A 15,637-nucleotide genomic window follows, 5' to 3' on the forward strand; every position below is an offset into this window, starting at 1 on the left:
TGTTTTCCAAGTGGACATTTTCCATTTTCTTGCTAAACTTCTCTTGAATTTTATATTCTGATCTTCTATTCTCATTAACCTTCAATTTCCCTATTTCTTCTTGTACTTTTTCAGTTCTTTCCTGATGTTCATCTTCATGGGTTTCTTTCCTTTATTTTTTAACCATTGGACTTGCCCAGAGCTCCATGCTTTGCAATGCTCTCTCTCTCTCAATCTCATCTATTTCCATGGTTTTAAAAACAATTTGACTAGATAACCCCTAAATCTATATCTACAGCATTAATCTCACTCCCAAGCTCAAATGTATATAGCCAACTGTCTGTTGATCTTATGTACTTTGCTATATGTTATAGGTTCCTCAGATTCTGAAAACTGAACTCCTCATACTACTACTTAAACCTACTCCTGCCCCTGCATTCTAGATCGCTATAAATGGCATCACTATCCACCTGCTTACCAATATCAGAAAACCTGGGTTAGTCCTAGACATTTACTTGACATCCAATTAATATCCAGTCTGGTTGATTTTCCTTCTCATTGTATCTCAAATTCCTCTCTTCCTCTTCATCCTTAGCATAATTGAGTTGTTTCTCCTATGGACTATTATAATAACTTACTAACCATTTTATTCACTTCCTCTTTAATCCATCCACCAACCATCATTTATAGGACACACAAGTAAATACAAAACAGATCATACTATTTCTGTGCTTAGAGTACTGTGTGCTTCTTTAATGCTTATAAAATAAAGCCTCATATCCTTTGCTTGATATTCCAGGTTGTACAAAATATGGTTCTATATTTCACCAGCCTTATCCCTCACTATTTCCTATCTTACCTTTATTTAATATCAAACTCCTTATAGTTTTTCAACGTTATGCTGTTTCTCATCTCCTTTCATTTGTTTATACTCCCTCTCCCTGAAAATGTGTTTTCTATTTTTCAATTAGGTTTTGAAATACTCTTAGTCATCTTTCAAGATTCAACTAAGGCATCACCTACTTCAGAAAGCTTTTCCTGAACTTCCAGGTCAGAGAGAAAAAGTATCTTTTTGTGTTCCTATTGGATCATATACATACATATATCTCAACACTTAGTTAATTAAACCTGTGTGATTCTGATTGTCTCCTTCATTTGACTATAAGACCCTTGAGGCAGGCACCATATCATTTACCTGTGCCATAAGTGCCTTTTACATTCAGTGAATGTTTGTTGTACACAAGGACAAAAAAGGCAAAGATAGTATCATTAAATATGAGTAGTGCAGACCTTACATATATTTTTTTGATATTTGTTGACCCATAGCTTTCTTGAGACTCTTGCCTGTCTTGTCTGCATTCTCTTTGCTGGCTGCTTTCTGATCCATATTTTAGGCATGGAAATGTTCCTTTGCTAACTTCCTTTGGTAGGAAGATACTTCTATAGGAAAGCCTGGACAGTAGTTAAGTCTCCAATTTTGCAGCATGATAATGTTAGTTTACTTTGCAAACATCGTCCCTCTGGCAGTAGTATTAACTAAGGGACACTATTGTGGATATGTTTTTGCTCCCCTGTCTTGTAGATTATATGGAATCTACATCCTGCCATTTTGATTTAGTAGATATCTAGTAAGCATATCAAGACAGAAGTAAAGAAGCAACTTTTATATGATTAATGTGCACTCTTTATTTATTAACTTGTATAGATAGAAATGCAGAGGCATTCTATAAAAGATGCATATGAATAGAAAATAACTATTTTAAGGATAGAACCAAGCATATATAGGTCATTTTAGATATATCTGATAACCCAGTGGAGTGATGAAAGACTACTTCTCCATTTTACACATAGGTATCAGACACTTGAGAAGAAAATTCTCAAACTTAGAAAGTTTGTTACTAGATATTGATCTTCTTGTTTGTATACTTCATTTGTGGAAAAAATCAAACCATGACCTCAAATTTTGGCTTCCACTAAATATTTAGATCTTTTCTTTTGCTCAATTCCTTTGATGATGATCTCCTTATTGATTCTAAATGTGGAACAGGACAACTAGGGCTTTCTTCAGTCAAATTACACATTGGGCTTTTCCTCCCACTAGTAATGTAATTGGTTGGATTTCAGTAGTTATTTTCACAACATTAGTAAGATAGGTGTTATTTTGCCTTTTGTGCTATGTAACTTTGTATAAATTAGTTGCTTTTCAACAGTTTTGCATGGTTAAGCACCTATATTTTTTGTTCTTATTTATAACTCTGACAATTTGTACTAGAGAGACTCAAGGAGCAGTCATTTGGACTATCATTATTGCTTTCAAAGTATTCTATCTAACCTTAAGAAAATGCCAGAATCGTTTCATTCCAGATAATTTTCTAATGTAATTTGCATGTTGTCTACAAAAAATAATTACTTCTTAAGGATTTTTTTTTCCTTTGCATGTTCTTCTTCAAAGATGGTTCAATCTAGTATGAATATTCATAAGAAAATGCTTAAAAATAAAATAACTTAGATAGTTTTATAGTGCAACAATTCTTAGATTTTAATTCTACTTCCAAACAGATTTGGCCAAAACATTTTAGTTTTAAACAGATTTGGGTTAGGAAAAGAAATAACTCATAATTAGAGTTATTTTTCACTCATCTGATAATTATTGGATCACTCAGTTTCAGAGCCAAAGACATTTCTTAAGTATACATTTCAGTTTGATCTCACTTATGGAAACATTACCTAGTATGGTATATCAAGAAAGAAGAGTTATTAGCTAAAATTCAACCAACTAACCAATCAAACAGAAAATCTTAGAAACCCATGAATTTAATATTTAAGCATATTTTTATATGTCTGATAATTTACTGTAGGTATTTGCATATATTAAATCCTATCTTTGATGTCCTCACTGCTTCCCCAATACTCATCTTGACAGTTTTGCTGAAAATACATAAAGGAGTAAGCCCTTCCTCTGATGTTCCTGTAAGAAGATTATATAAACTTTATTTCCTAGAGCTGTTGATTTTTACCTAAACATGATTTTTTTAACCTAAACACGGTTATTTATGAGTTTGTTGTTAGCAACAGCAAAATTAAACCAGTTTAAACACATATCCAGTTTGATATGTATATATAAAATCAAACTCGGACAGTCAATTGTACTTCTGTATTATCTAACATACATTTCAGTTTTTTTTGTGATAATTTATTTTTAACTTTATCTTCTTATTATAAGGAGAGATAATGTCAGGAGGAGGAGAGTCATAGTCTGGGATGATTTTTTAACAGTTATATAAGTTCAATTATTTTATTTTGATTCCTACTGGGTTCTGGAGGCTGTTTATTGAGCATGAATGCAGCATTCCCCAAAGCAGAGCTTCTTTGAAGATGGTGGCTGCTCATTTTGTACATTGGATGCTAGATGGATATGGTAGATTTTCAGTGGTAATCTTGTAAAAGAGGAATATACATAGGATGTGTTCTCATTTTTTAACACATAAGAAACATTGCCTGGGACCTCTCAGCAATGCTTTCCTAGGAAGGACAGATTGTGCAATGAACTAGAACATCAATCTAAATAGCTAAGAACACAAAGGCAAGATAATTTGAGTCATGATGCTAATGTTACTTTGCTTATTCCAGTTGTCTTTTGGGGTCTGGGATAGTTCAGGTTAAATGTGGTTACTGAAAAGGCTTGAAGCTTTACAGAATGCTATACCAATTTATGGTATCATTTTACTACATCTTCATCAGCACTGAGCAATAGTAGTTATTTTCACCTTTAAGAATTGTATAAATAAAACTTGGTAAATATGAATTGTTAAAATTTCATTTGAATGAACATATTTTCTTACATTTATTGTCAGCTATATTGCTTCTTCCGGAATTCGTCTTCTCTCTTTTTATTATTTATTATAGTGTTGTTAAAAAATCTTCATATGACAATTACATATATTCTTTATTGCTTTTTAAAGAAAATATTCCTACAGTTTCCCATTTGACTTTTAATATTATTCAAGGACATTAAATTAAGATATATACTAATCTGTGAGACTTTATATATGTGATATCATCCATTAAGATAATCTAAGATTATTCTACTTTACTCAGTGTCCAGTTAAAATTATTTCATTACAAATATTTAATTTATTTTAAAAAATAATTAATTAAAATGTTTTTAAAATCTATTTTAGAAAACATGGATTGCATTCTAAAATAATATGAATGGGAAAAAAATTTTAAGACATGACACAAAGCCATAAAGAAGACTAAAATAACTGAAGCTATTTTAACTGATCTCATTTGAACAACTCGACAGATTAGACAATTCTCTTTATTTCTTATATAAGACATACCAATTGATGCACCTGATATGCTGAATCTTCATGGCCAATAGATTACTCTTTAGCATTGGAGAGAGTGTGAAGAAATACCACTCATCTGCTACTGCTGGGAATGTAAATCAATGTAACTTCGTATGGAGTGCAATCTGCCAACCAGTATCTTTTAAAAAAAGATATTCTTTTACTCTGTAAGAAATTTATATTATATGTATGCAGGCAAGTATTTGCCAATGTATACATAAAAAGATTTTCATCATAATGCTTTTGTATTTGTAATTGTTAAAACAGGCAATAATTAATGTCCGTCAGTAGAGGACTGATTTAGTAAATTTATGATACATACAATGGAATACTATTAAAATAAATGGAAGTAAATGTATGTTTTATGTTATAGAAGATAGTCAATAAACATGGCCATTAAGTGAAAATAAACAAGTTTCAGAGAAGAACACATTATAGGAATCTATTTATAAAGAGAAAATTTTTGAAGGTATATGTATTATTAGCATGTAATTACTTTTATATATTTGTTTATGTTAAAAAAAATCCATGATTGTTTAATTCAAGTTCCTTTTCTTTTTTGTGAAGTTTTTCCAAAGACCAAGATGTGGTAAGAGAGAGAAATTAGTCCTCATTCCTATGTGGATCTGTTCCTGTAATCTGCGACTATACAGGTCTCAATTACATCCATATTTCAATTGGGGAAAACATATGTTTTAAGTTGAAAAAAATATTCTGAAACAAGATTAAAATTTGAAAATTAGCTCATGGCCTAAATCTGGCTTGCCGGCACTCTTAGTATGACACAAATATTTGTAAAATTAATTTTAAGCATTCAAAAGATTATGATTTTAAATTTTAAAATTGAATTTTCTTCTTCGTTTGAAAAAATAAAATGTTAAACTACTGAGATTCATGGAAACAATCAGCTTGAACTGAATAGTAGCTACCACTTTTATATGGGTTGTGTGACTCAATTTGTCACAAACCCACTGCTCATAATTGTCATGTATCTTGATTCTTGATAACTGAAACCTCCATAGCCACTATAGATATGAGTTGACTCATACCCTAAAACTCATGGGTCAATCATATTTTAAAAGTACATTTACCCTTTCTTTGTTAAGTTAATATGAAGATAGCAAATCATTTTTTAAAAAGTTAAGCACAAGCAATGACATCTTTTGTGTAAATTTGCAATGGTCTGCTCCAGAGTTTGATCAAAGTGAGATAAACTCACGACAGCCCTTGTCAGGCTCTTAAGATTAATGCCATACCTCAAATTGATTTTGGAAAGAAGCAGGAAAAAAAAATAGATAAATGAGACATCAGCATATAGTTAAGATAATATAAAGACCTATTTATACTACACAATACACAATAAAACTAAAACTATAGTAAGATTACAAGTTACTTAAGACTTTATATCGCTGAAGACTTTATTTTGAGGAACATTACAGATAGAAACGCTATGAAGTGGATACGAATTGCAAGTACATGATATTTGTATTTCCCAGAAGGTTAGAAACAGAAAAAAGTTTTTTGTCCAAGGTTACTAAGATCATTTTCAAAAAGATTAAGAGTGGAAACAAAGCTTTTCAATTCTGTGGCATAGTCCAAAGCATGCCATTTTTCAATACAACTTTGCTAATTGAAAGAGCACAAGTAAATCATAATAAGGTTAATTCTGTATGGGCATTAAATATTAAGTAATGATTATCTGAGATAGAATGAATAAACAGAGAAAAGAAAAGTGGACATATGTACCAATTATTTTCCTTTTTGTTCATCACAATTGATAATGAATGACATAAAACACAAAGACAGAGATGGAGAGAACAATAGTGTAGCTTTATTTAAAATATGTAAATAGAGCAAAAGAGAAAGCAAAACACCATTGGTTATTACAAAGCTTTTACTTGGATTTTAGGGTTGCCAAGATTTGCCATGTTGGCTGATAGAAAACTATAGACAGCTAAACCAAGAGACTGATGAATTATTAATATCAAGACTAAAGTGGTTAGTAGACTTGAAACTAGAACAAATTAACAAAAAGACCTTTCAAATTTTAAGATGGATCATAGCTAACCTTCTAAAGAAACAAAAAATTCAAGATATATCTTTATATCTGTATAGATAGACATAGATATAGATGATATAGATATAGATTAGATATAGATATAGATATTTTTAGAAGTTTTATGTTTATAAAAAATAATCAGGCATAAAGTACAGAGAGCTCTTATATGCCACTCCCCCTTTCTCTCTCCCTATTATCCTCTATTATTGACATCTTTGATTAGTGTGGTGAATTTGTAACAATTGATGGGTCAATACTGATATATTATTATTAAGTAAAGTCTGTAGTTTACATTAGGGTTCACTCTTCATTTTGTACATTTAATAGGTTTGGACAAAAGTATGATGTTATGTATCCACCATCACAGTAACATACAGAATATTTTCATTGCCTTAAAAATCTTCTGTGCTCAACCTCTAAACATTGACTTTTCTAATATATTCATAGTTTTGCCTTTTCCATTATGTCATATAGTTGTAATCAAACCATATGGAACTGTTTCAGATTCACTTCTTTTATCAGTATGCATTCAAGTTTTCTTCATGTTTTTATATGGCTTGATAGTTCAGTTCTTTTATTGATAAATGATATTCCATTGTATGGATGTAACACAAATTATTTATCTATTTACCCATTGGAGAACCTCTTGGTTTTCTCCATGTTTGGGAAATTTTTAATAAAGCCGCTATAAACATTTATGTCCATGTTTTTGTGTAGTCATGTTTGCAACTTGTTGAGTAAATACCAAGGACAGTGACTGATGGATCACATGGTAAGAGTATGTTTAATTACTTTTTCCAGTTTCATTGAAATATAATAGACAAATAGTTGTTCATATTTACATTGTACAATTCAATGAGTTTTTTTCATTTATAATTGGCATACAATAATATATTGGTTTCGGTTATATAGCATAGTGTTAGAGATCTATAAAACTCACAAAGTGATAATCCCATTAAATCTAGTAACTGTCTTTCCCCTTACATGTTTATTAACAACATTAACTATTTTTCTTATGCTAAACTTTATATCTCCATGTCTATTTTGTAATTGTCTATGTGTACTTAATCGCTTTGCCCTATTTTGCTGCACCCACCCCACTTCCATCCAGTAGCTCTCAAAATGTTCTCCATATCCATGAGTTTATTTCCACTTTTGTTGTTGTTATTGTTTTATTTGTTCTTTAGATTTCACATGTATGTGAAATCCTGTGATACTTGTCTTTATCTGACCCATTTAATTCAGTGCAATACACTCTAGGTCCATCAAGACAATATTTTTTTCCATCTCATTTCTTTCAGTCTGTGTGTGTCTTTTAATCTGAAGTCAGTCTCTTGTAGGCAGCATATGTATGGGTCTTGTTATCTTATTCATTCAGCCACCCTTTCCTTTGGTTGGAATACTTAATTCTTTTCCATTTGAGGTACTTGTTGATAGGAATGTAGTTATTATCATTCTTTTTTCCTGTTTTTGATACATTTTTTTTTTCTTCTTAAAGAAGTCCCTCCAACATTCCCTGTAATACTGCCTTGGTGTTGATAAATTCCTTTAGCTTAATTTTGTCTGGGGAGCTTTTCATCTGTCCTTAGACTCTAAATGATAGCTTTGCTGGATAAAGTATTCTTGGTCATAGATCCTGGGTTTTCATTACGTCAATTGTTTTGTGCCAAGCGCTTCTGTTCTGCAAACTTTCTATTGAGAAATCAGTTGGCAGTCTTATGAGTGCTCCCTTGTGGATAAATAGCTTTTCTCTTGCTGCTTTTAAGATGCTCTCTTTGTATTTAAACTTTGGCATTTTAATTATGATGTGTTTTAGTATGGGCCTCTTTGCATTCATCTTTTTTGGGAGTCTCTGAGCTTCTTGAGGTTGTATGTCTATTTCCTTCACCATGTTAGAAAAGTTTTCCATCATTATTTCTTCAAGTAGCACTTCAACTGCTTGTTTTTCTCAGATACCCCAACGGCACAGATATTTTATATTTAATAATGTCCCATAGGCTCTTTAATTATTATTATAGTCTTGGCTTCTTTTTTTCTTTCTGATTGAGTGTCCTTGGTTTCTTCATTCTCTATATCGGTAGTTTGATCATCTTCTTTATCCACTCTGTTGACTCCTTCTAATATACTCTTCATCTCAGATAATGTGTTCTTCATTTCTGACTGGTTCCCTTTTATAATTTCCATTTCCATTTTTATGTTTTTATCTCTTTGTTAAAGTTCTCACTGAGTTCATCTACACTTCCCCAAGTTCATTGAGCATCTTTATAACCAGTGTTTTGAACTCTACATATTTTAGATTGCTTCACTCCATTTTTCCTGGAGCTCTGTTCTGTTCTTTCATACAAGTTCTGCTTCTTTGTCTCCCCATTTTGGCTGTCTTTCTGTGTCTGCTTCTATGTACTAAGCAAAGCTCTGAAGTCTCCTGGTCATATTAGCGTGGCTTTGTATAGTAGGTGTCCAGTGGCACAGTCCTGAAAGGAGCTCAGCTTCAGGCCAAGTATAGCCCCAACCCATGCCCCTCCAGTCCACCTGTTAAGATTCAATAAGCAATCCACAGATGCTGTGCTTATATTTGCCTCAAGAAGCCATGCCAGAAACCTAGGTCAGCTGCCACTAGCATGAGTCTTGGTGCTGCTCAGCAAGGAGCACTTGGCTTGTGGAGGACCAACTGAATGTGGCTTGGGTGGGGCTGTGAGTTGGAGGAGGCAGAGTTTCAGGGAATCTTATGGGCGACAGGACCTCTGTTATCCAGTTCAATAATTTATCAGCTATGGCAGTGCTACATCTGCACACTGGGAGAGGAAGAGCTCAATAGAGGAACAATGGATACTGCCAGCACTTCTGCTTGAAAGAGAGCCTCACCTCCAGCCCTTGCTCTGACAACTCTGTGTCTCCTTCTAAGTCCATGGTGCTCCCCAAGCAGCTAACCGGGCACTGGTGTTCAGAGTGAACAGATCTGTCACTGGAAAAGTCTGCTTGCAGACACGGCCCCTTTAAGAGGTGTCTGTAGCTGCTGGATCCTGCTGCTGTAGCCTCTGTCCCATTCAGACACTCAGTCTGGTCAGCCTTGCGTCTTCACCTACTCCCACCTCCTCCTATTGCAGAGTGATTTCTTATTTCTCTCCCTAGTTTTAGTGCTTCTGTTCATCTAGATCCCAGGTGACTTTCCTTGCTGTTTGCTCCGTGTTTCTATCACAAATTTGATTTGGTCTCAAGAGGGATAAACAGAGCTTCTATCATTAACGCCATGTTTATTTTCCTCTCGAGTTTGTTTAATTTTGTAGAAAACTGCCAATTTGTCTTATAAATGGCTTGTACAATTTTTCATTTTGACCATCTATGAATGATAGTTTATGTTGCTTCACAATGTTGCCAATATTTAGTTGGTTCAGTGTTTTAGATTTTAGCCATTCTAATAAATGTATAGTGATATATTTTTGTTTTAATTTGCAATACACTAAAGAGATAAAATGTTGAGCATCTTTTCATATGCTTGTTTGCCATATATAGATCTTCTTTGATTATATATCCATTCAGATAATTTATTTACTTTAAAAATTGAGTGGTTTTTTTTTTCTTACTGTTGTGTTTTAAGTGTTTTCTTTTTTTTTTTTTCTTTATTTTGGATACCAGTTCTTCAGATACTTGTTTGGCAGATATTTTCTCCCAGTCTGTGGTGTCTTTCACAGGCTGGAAGTTTTAATTTTAATGTAGTCCAATTTCTTCAATTTTTTTTTTTTTTTTTTATGGATCATGCTTGTGGTATTGTATCCAAAAAATCATCCCCAAACCCAAGGCCACCTAGATTTTCTCCTATTTTATTTTCCTGTTTTGTAATTTTGAATTTTATAGTTAGGTCTATGATACAATTTGAGTTACTTTTTGTGAAGGGCACAAGGCAGTGACTAGATTCCTTTATTTATTTATTTTGCATAAGCATAATAAAGTGTTCTAACACTATTTGTTTAAAAAGGCTATTATTTCTCCATTGAATTAAACTTGCTCCTTTGTCAAAGATCAATTGACCATATTTGGGTGCTAATGTAAATGGTATTATGTTAATTTCAAATTCCAATTGTTCATGGTATAGAGGAAATTGATTGACTTTGTGTATTAATCTTGTATTCTGCAACTTCACTGTCATTATTAATTGCTAATTAGTTCCAGTAGATTTTGTCAATTCTTTGGAATTCTCTTCACAGGTAATCATGCTATCTGTGAACAGAGAGTTTTATTTCTTTCCCAATCTGTATACGTTCATCTTTTCTTGTCTTGTCTTACTACATTAGCTAATACTTCCATTATAATATTGATTATGAGATGGCGAAAGTTGACATCCTTGCCTTATTCTTGATCTTAGTGGCCAAACTTTGTCAATCTGTGTTGTGCAGGCCACTTGCATTCACCTGAGAAATTTTTTTTTTCTTTTTTTTTTTAAATTGTGATAATAATACTAAAATAAGATTTGCCTTAACAAATGTTTAAGGGTACAACATGTTATTGTTAATTATAGGCACAATAAAGAATACTGGTAGAACTTAATAATCTTGCTAGTTGAGATTTTAAATGTGTTGAAATACAGCTCCCCATTTTTCCCTGTCCCTAGCTTCTGGCAACCACCATTGTACTCACTTCTTTGAAAAATTTGACTATTTTAAATTTCTCATGCAGCATTTGTTCACCTATGTCTAGTTTATTTCACTTAGCATAATATCTTTGAGGTTCATTCGTGTTATCACATATGGCAGGACTGGCTTCTTTTAAAAGCTGAAAAATAATCCATTCTACGTATATACAATGTTTATCCACTCATCTGGCAACGGGCATTTGTGTTTTATCCATGTCTTAGTTAAGTGCTGCAATCATGGGAGTACAGATATCTCTTTAAGATCCTGATTTCATTTCCTTTGGATATATACCCAGAAGTCCGATTGCTGGATAATATGGTATTTCTATTTTTAAATTCTTGAAGAAAAAATACCACTGTTTTCTATAGTGCTTGTACCAGTTTACATTTCCACCAATAGTGCACAACGGTTCCTCACTAACTAGTTAGTTAGTTAGTTAGTTAGTTAGTTAGTTAGTTAGTTAGTTTAAAATTAGCCATCCTAATAAATGTGAGGTGATATCTCGCTGTGATTTTGATTTGAACTGATGACTAGTGATATTGAATACCTTTTTATATACCCATTGGCCATTGTATATCTTCTTTGCAAAAATGTCTATTCAAGTCTTATGCCTTTTTAACTGACTTATTATTTTTGCTATTTAGTTGTATATCTAATATATCTTGATTATTCACTTATTTTGAGATATATGGTTTGCAAATATTTTTTGCCATTACCTAGGTTGCCATTACAATATTTTAATTTTTTTTTTTTTTTTTGCTTTGCAGAAACATTTTAGTTTGATTTAGTTCTACTTGTCTATTTTTTACTTTTGTTTCTTGTGCTTTTGGTGTCATAAAGAAATCAATTCCAAGGCCAATGTCAAGAAGTTTTTCCCTATATGTTTTTTCCCTAGAGTTTTACAGTTTCAGGATTTGTGTTTAAATTTTAACATAAATTTTGATTTGATTTTTGTGTATGGTGTAAGATGAGGTTCAAACTCATTCTTTTGCATGTTTATACCTAGTTTCCTCAGCATTCTTTTGTTGTTGAGACTATCCTTTCCCATTGTGTACTCTTGACACCATTGCTAAATATCAGTCAGCTATATATTCATTGGTTTATTTCTGGGCTCTCTGTTATGTTCAGTTGGTCTATATGCCTATCTTTACATCAGTACCATATATTTTTAAATTACTGTAGCTTTGTAATGTATTTTGAAATCAGGAGTTGAGATGCTTTCACCTTTGTTATTCTTTCTTAAGATTGTTTTGGCTATTCAGATTCCTTTGTGGTCCTATATAAATTTTATGATAGTTATTTTCTATTTCTGAGAAAATGTCAGTTACAATATGGACTGCATTAAATGTGTAGATCGCTTTGAGTAGTATAGATATTTTAACAATATTAAAACTTCCAATCCAAAAATATAAAGTGTCTTTCCATGTATTTATATCTTAAAATTTTTTTTTTCATCAATGTTTTGTAGTTTTGAGTATACAAGTCTTTCATCTCTTTAGTTAAATTTACTCTTAAGTGTTTTATTATTTTGATGCTATTGTAAATGGGATTATTTTCTTAATTTCCTTTGTATATAATTTATTGTTAATGTATAGTAACACAACTGATTTTTGCATGTTGATTTTATATCCTGTAAATTTACTAAATTTGTTTAGTAGTTCTAATTTTATTTTTGAGTTGTTAGAGTTTTCGACATACAAGACCATGTCATATATAAACAGAGATAATTTTAACATTTCCTTTTCAATTTAAATGTTCTTTGTTCTTGTCTAATTGCTTTTGCTAGGACTTCTAGTACTATGATAAATATAAGTGGAGAGAGTGGGAATTCTTGCCTTGTTCTTGATCTTAGAAGAAAAGCTTTCAGTTTTTCACCTTTGAGTATCTTAGCTGGGAGATTTTTATATATGAGCTTCAGTATGTTGAGGCAATTTTTTCTATTCATACTTGAGAGTTTTATCATAAATGAATGTTGAATTTTGTCAAATGATTTTTCTGAATGTAGAGATGTTGTATTATCCTTCTTCTGTTAATGCGGTGCATCACAAATAATTGATTTTCTTATGTTAAACTATCTAAGCATTCCAGAAATAAAGCCCATTGTTTCATGGTGTATGACCCTTTTAATGTGCTATTGAATTCAGTTTACTACAATTTTTTGAGAATTTTTGCATGTATGTTCATTAAAGATATTGGTTTATAGCTTTATTTTCTTGTAGGTACTTTTTCTGGCTTTGATATCAGGATAATTCTGCCTCATAGAATTATTTTGAAAGTATTCTTTCCTCTTCAGTATACTGGAAAATTTTTGAAAAGGATTGAGGTTGGAGTCACCTGAGATCTGGTTAAACAGAAGTCTTACTACTGGGGACATACATAAAAAGAAGCAGGTAGGAGGAGTGGAAATGCGAAATGGCCAATCCCACAGCAGTGTGTTATCTTGTCTACAGAGTCCCCTCCACCATCTGAGGAGTGAGGGGTCCCAGCTACATTAGGCTCTCCAGCCCAGGGTTGCAGTGCCAGGAAGAGAAGTCCCCACAACTTCTGGCTGTGAAAACCAGTGGAGACTGCCGTTGAGCAAGACAGAGGGCTGCAATAGTCACAAACATTACTCTTAAAGGGCACATGCCTGAACTTATTCACTGATGGACTCAATCACTCTGAGCTCAAGCACTGGGACAACTGTTCGAGGAATGGCAGGAACATATGGGGAGAAACTGACTTATCAGGCCTCAGAGCGAGAGCTAAAAGTGAGGCATTTTCCTGGACAGAAGTTCTGGCAGTATCCATTGTTCTTTGGTTGAACCGACCTCCTTCCCAATGTTCAGACGCAGGTAGTCGCCAACCTGAATAACACAGATCACTGCCCAGGAGGTTCTGAGAGTCTACCTCTCTCATTTTGTGAGTCCACCCACGCTACTTCCAGTGGTTTATTCCATACAAATGGCTGGCTTGGCTAATATTGCAGATTTTCCTAAAATCTCTCAAAAGCTCACAAAACCCAAAGAAGCAACATCTGGCCTCAGCATACCCCATACCTCTTGATGAGCAGCACAAGGCCCGGCACTAAAGGCAGGTGGCCTCTGTTTCTGGCTTGTCCTCTTGAGGCACCTATAAGCCTAGCACGAGTGATAGACATTCATGGATTGCTTGGTGGCTCTTACCAGTTGGCCTCAGAAATGCACAGGCTGCGGCTGAACTTTTCCAGCAGCCGAAATCCTCCCAGGAGGCCTCTGGGCTGGCACACCCAGTGACCTGCTTTGACCATGGAGCTGGAACACCACCCATGGCTGCATCTGAGGAAGACACATCTGAAGGGCAGAGACTGGGCAGGCACCAGAACCCTGCTAAAACAAATCCTGCTTCATAGGGTCAGCCTCTCGTGGTCAATCTTCACAATCAGGCCAAGGGTAAATCCTTCCCAATGAAGTACAAACAGCAATGAAGGCTCAACAAAATCAGGAGGGCACACACAACTCAAAAAAGCGACAGACCTTGAGCACTTCACTCAGGTGACCAGGGAAGACTCTGCCACTGGGCCCTACAGGACACCTACTACATAAAGCTGCTCTACTAAGACCGAGAGATTTAGGAGCCTACTTAATACATAGAAACAAACACAAGAAGGCAACCAAAATAAGGAGACAAAGAAATATGTCCCATATGGAAGAACAGAACAAAACTCCAGAAAAAGAACTAAACAAAGTAGAGACAAACAATCTACCAGATGCAAAATTTAAAACACTGGTTATAAAGATGCTCAAGGAACTCAGAGGAAGAGTAGATGATCTCAGTGAGAACTTTAACAAAGAGATAGAAAACATACAAATAGAGATGGAAAACATAAAAGAGAACTAGACAGAAATGAAAAATATAATATCTGAGATGAAGAGTACATTAGAGGGAATCAACAGAGTGGATGAAGTGGAGGATAGAATCAGGCTCATAGAGGATGGGGTGCAGAGGACATGCAATTAGAACAGCAATAAGAAAAAAGAATATAAAAAAAATGAAGATAGTTTAAGGGGCCTCTAGGACAACATCAAGCACAACAATATTTGCTTCATAGGGTGCCAGAAAAAGAAGAGAGAGAGCAAGGAATTGCAAACCAATTTCAAGGAATAATGATGGAGAATTTCCTTAATCTGGTGAAGGAAATACACACACAAGCATAGGAAGTGTGGAGATTCTCAAATAGAATGACCCTAAGGAGACCCACACAAAGATACATAATAATTGAAATGCCAAAGGTTAAATAGAAAGAGAGAATCTTAAAAGCAGCAAGAGAAAAGCAATCAATTACCTACAACAGAGTTCCCATTAAACTGTCAGCCAATTTTTTAACAGAAACTTTGCAGGCCAGAAAGGTTTGGCACAAAATTTTCAAAGCGGTGAAAACCCAGGACCTGAAAACAAGATTATTCTATCTAGCAAAACTATCATTTAGAATCAAAGGACAAATAAAGAGCTTCTCAGACACAAAAGCTAAAGGAGTTCATCACCCCCAAACCAGTATTACAGGAATGTTGGAGGGACTTCTTTAAGAAGAAGTATGTATCAAAAATATGAATAAAGAATGGCAAAACTATGTATCTATCAACAAGTATTTAGAATGAAAA

The 15,637-nt window shown here is 33.6% G+C and overlaps 1 long non-coding RNA gene across 3 annotated transcripts in view; it reads left to right on the forward strand.

Annotated features, from left to right (window-relative positions):
- Window positions 1-15,637, forward strand: part of LOC107196363 — a 158,847-nt gene that overhangs the window by 111,836 nt on the left and 31,374 nt on the right. The window contains exon 1 of one of the 3 annotated variants that reach the window (XR_003043051.1): window positions 953-1,029. The exons of the other annotated variants lie outside the window; for them this stretch is intronic. This is a non-coding gene — a long non-coding RNA (uncharacterized LOC107196363). Of the gene's footprint in view, window positions 1-952; window positions 1,030-15,637 lie in introns of those variants that run through there. 3 annotated transcript variants of the gene reach the window in all.

The sequence above is a fragment of the Pteropus alecto genome, unplaced genomic scaffold (assembly GCF_000325575.1).
Source record: "Pteropus alecto unplaced genomic scaffold, ASM32557v1 scaffold119, whole genome shotgun sequence".
Classification (NCBI taxonomy): domain Eukaryota; kingdom Metazoa; phylum Chordata; class Mammalia; order Chiroptera; family Pteropodidae; genus Pteropus; species Pteropus alecto.